Source organism: Schistocerca serialis, chromosome 1, assembly GCF_023864345.2.
Source record: "Schistocerca serialis cubense isolate TAMUIC-IGC-003099 chromosome 1, iqSchSeri2.2, whole genome shotgun sequence".
In the NCBI taxonomy this organism is placed as follows: domain Eukaryota; kingdom Metazoa; phylum Arthropoda; class Insecta; order Orthoptera; family Acrididae; genus Schistocerca; species Schistocerca serialis.
In genome coordinates this window covers 396,698,570-396,703,053 of record NC_064638.1, presented here as the reverse complement: position 1 = coordinate 396,703,053, position 4,484 = coordinate 396,698,570, and positions in this window count along the sequence as shown.

The following is a 4,484-nucleotide window of genomic DNA, read 5'->3' as shown; positions in this document are numbered from 1 at the left end:
GTACGATATATTTATTTTCCTTATGATTAAAGACATTCTAGACCTCTGTGCATACATTACAATTTGTGACAACACGATGCCAACATAAATTACCTCGTATCCAAAAGCATTTAGTCACCACTCACCACGTCCTTTGCGACAAAATCACACTTTCCGTCAAGTTAAAACAATACGCAGTGCAATTATTTACTTAAGTATTACAAATGGTGGCATTCACACATGTAGAAAACGGACCACCAAACACAGTTTCTGCGATTGTTTCAGGTCATGTTCCTCGGAAAGAAAGTTTTGCTGCTGTCGTCACCTGCTAATATCGGAAGCTGAGCTGTTCTCGCCGCGCTCACTCTAATGGTAATAGTGGATCCTGTGCATTCATCCCTTCTTAGTCTTCATTACTGTGCTTAGTTTTCGCGATAAATCGTAAATCTGCCGTGATCACTTCTCCACTCTAATGAAGAAAAATAAGTTACGTTTGTTTACAATGTTATTAGTTAAATGGGGAAAAACGCAATAGATAATATGAAGAGACTCTACTTATTCTCTTATAAATATAGTTTGATGTGTTTATATTTGCGTGTTTTCGTCAGCAAGTATCAGTGACCAGAAACATTATCTCACTTCCTAGCACCTTACCACACAAAGCTGATCAAGGACATACTATATGAGCACTATAACTTGGCACGCATACTACCTAGTTCAGACTTGTAGCAGTCAGGAGACTTTGTTGCCAAATGTGCAACATATCGTTAGCCGCTGTTGACTGCCTTTTTGCGTACCTTGTTGCTGAGCTATGCTGTCGCTGTCTGTGTTTTGTTGCGCTATTTTCATTGTAAATTTTTCGAGTAGGTGTAAGAATCCGGTTGCTGGCCCATCATGGTGTTTATCTTCTACTAGGTACAGTTCCGTAAAGGAAACTAGTTATCAGGAGCTTGTAGAAGAATCACAGGTTTCTGTTGCCTGCACAGCGTACTTAAAGTACATGGAAGTGGAATCCCCCTACCATATGCATCACACCTCACCCGGCAGCATACCCTAACCGCTCAACCCACTCTCCAGAATTCCTGGTAGCCAGATGCCAAGTTATACTTTGTGATTAATGAAGTTCACTTTAGCCATTAATAAAATTTATCCAACTTTTTCTATCACAGTTCATAAAGAACAGTTCACAATGGCCGTCACGTCACAGCACATCCAAAAAATCTACAATTCATTTCAAATGGTGACATTCACAATGACCATTGATCACGTTATGGCATCCATTTATTACCAGGTCTTCGTCATTCACCAGCCATGGCTGGACAGACTGCGTCAAAGTTACAATCAAGTGGTTTACAATATAATGAATGACAGAATAACATCTAAACTTATGTTATGCCTCATGCTGTAGGTGTCTAGGTTTTCCCTTATGTATATGAGGCATAATAATACATAGTGGCAATAAACAGTCATTATTCCCGATGTTCTGAACAATGTTCTGCAGCGTTCCTGGCTGCTGCTCGATGTAATAATTCTTATTGCCTTCTTTTGGAGTAGCAGCACATCCTTGCAGCCTGCCGAACAATCCCATAGCTGCAACCCATACAGAATGTGGCTGTGGAACAAAGCATAGTAGACAGTTATCAGAAATTGGTCTGTAATGACGTTTTTAAATCTCCATAGGAGGCATATTACACGAGAGAGCTTCTTGCATACATGCACAGTGTGTCCATTCCATGAGAGTTAGTGATCTATGGTAAAGCCTAACATTTTCACAGATTCTACATCATCAGAGTATGTGTTTTTTTCAAGGCTGCATACCATACGCTGGGTTTTTTCTTCATTTACTTTCATCTTGATGGCGATGAACCATTTTTTAGCGTTTTCGAAATGTACATCAGATTTTGACTGTCTGGGAAGAATTTTCCCCTTTGGCAATAAGAGTGGTGTCATCCGTAAATTGCAGTGTCTCATCAACTTCACTTAGATGATTTACAAAAATGAGGAAGAGGAGTGGGGGCTATGACTGAACCTTGTGGCATGCCGTGTTCTGCCTTCTGTTCCTGGGATGTTGCTCCTGGGATTGAAACAATTTGCCTTCTGTTCTCCAAGAAAGACTGAAGTGTAGCTAGGGCTTTACCTCCCACACCATAGCATTTTAGTTTTTTGAGCAAAATCTCATGGGGAATGAAGTCAAAAGCTTTGCTTAGATCGCACAGTGTGAGTGCCACAAACTCACTCTCCTCAAATGCCTGCATTACTTTTCTTAATAAGCCTAATGCTGCAGTGGTACAGGTCTTTCCCTTCCAGAACCTGTGTTGTGCATTGTTTTCTTCAAAATAATTTAGGATCTGATCTTTAATAATGGATTCCATCACTTTTGCAAGTGTAGGAATGATTGATATTGGCCTCAAAGTTCACTCATTATCTGGGTTTCCTTTTTTGTAAACTGGTACCATCCTTGCAAGTTTCAAGAAATGTGGAAAAACTCCTGCAGATTGGCACTTGTTTATAGCTGTTGCTAATGGCTGAGCTATTTCTCCAATAATATTCTTTAGGACAGTACAGGACATCCCATCGATATCTTGACTCTCCGAAGTTTTGTAGGATTTTACTATTTTCACTATGTCATTTGCATGTACTTTTTTTTCATGTTTCAAATTTATAGTGAGTTTTATTTTGTAAGTAAACAGCAGGGTCTGTAACCGAGTCTGGGATTTCAGCAACAGTGTTTTCTATAACTTTGGTAAAGTAGTCATTGAAGTCATCAGGACTGAGGAAGTAGGCTTCTTCCTATGTTCATTTACTAGAGTCCAGTCTGCTTTGCACAGATTATGGGCTTCTCTTATGAATCTATCATTCCCCCTCCTTTTAGTTTCTTCCACTTTTTTTCTCTTGGCCTCTAACTAATTGCTGTGTAACAATTGTTTACTGTTTGGATCTGTGGCTGCTTTGGCAGTCATTCCAAATTAGAACAATGTTTTTTAGATTGGCTAGCTCAGATGTGTAGCGTGTTTTTGCATTAACTATTTTCTGTTTTCCTTGTGCTTTACCTGTGTGGCTTTTCTTTGGTATCAGCGGGAACATCTCATCAAATTTGGTTCTTAGTGTCTGGAAAAGAAGATTTAAGGCATCATTGGGATTTGCTTCTGTAATTAATTGTTGCCAGTTTATACTGGACAGTGAGGCATTGAGAGTGTCTAGTTTTTCTTTTAGCACTATTCTTCTGTGAAACACGTAATTCGATTGCCATGTATTTGTCTGTTGGTTACCCAAAGTCTTTGTTTGTAGTTTCATGACAAATGCACTGTTGTCTGCTACCATTGCATCAACTACTGTTATTTTGTAACTTCAGGTATCTGTCTTTGTAATAATGGTGTTGTGGCAGGCATCACCTCAAGTTGGAAGCTGCTATAAAGAGAACATAACTATTTACTAAATTCAAGAATGCCCTCTCTTTTGTGACGTAAAAAATCCATATCTGAGCAGTAATTTCTCAGGTCCCCACTCCTAGTGTTGAGATTTTTTATTGGCATACACAGACACACATCCATGGGTGGTAGTTTCTCGATACCATGAGCTCACCATCTCTAGGTATTCAATGCATCTGTAATTTTCACTCTCTTCTTTGTCAAGCCAGTGCTCAAATATCACATCTGGCTTTGCATCTTCTATAAATACAGGTAACAGATCATATTTTGTTCGTAGACATTGAACATTTACACTAGCTTAAACTATGAGCACATTATTTTGATTCCAGTTTTATTGACCTGCAGTTGCAATAGTAGATTCTATCGTACTGCTGCCTTGAACGTTCTCCGAAGAAGAAAGAGAAAAAAAAAAAAATACACCGCAATACTACACTCTTAGGCCATATAGAAATTTCCATTACTTTTTCCTTTAGCTCGAAGTCAACACCAATTTTTGAAAATGCTCTTTAGACCTTTTGCAGCTATTTTTTCTACTTCAAACTTATTGAACTCAGGGAAGGTTTTGCATAGGAACTGATTACATTTTCAGTTGTTGTGCTGTTTCTAACTTTGCTCAGGTGAAACCAAGCCTTTGTTTCCTCCGTACAGTTCTTCTTGTTTTTCGCCAGTGCCTATTATGCTTGTCTGCCTGTTTCTAACATTGAAATTTCTAGCTGGTGGTGTAGAAGATATATGAAGAATGGGTATTTCGAGATTGTCATGGGTGGATTGTTTGGGTCATGTAACCGTACCAGGGTATTTTCTTTCCTTTTTTGTGACGAACTTGTTGCCAATCAGTCTGGATATCACAAGAATGTTAGTTTACTGGATACTTCTCTGTGTTTCCCACAATGTTTTTATTATTTGCTTTTTCTTGCATTATTTCGCTGATGCTCCGTGAGTTTCTAGGGTTCACTCAGTGTTTCCCGAGTAACTTCATTTTCCATAGGCAGTGTTTGTTGTGTAATTTTTGGCTGTGTATTGCAGTAGAGGCTAATAGCAATGTGTGCTTTTCTAAACTACAAATTACATCATTTG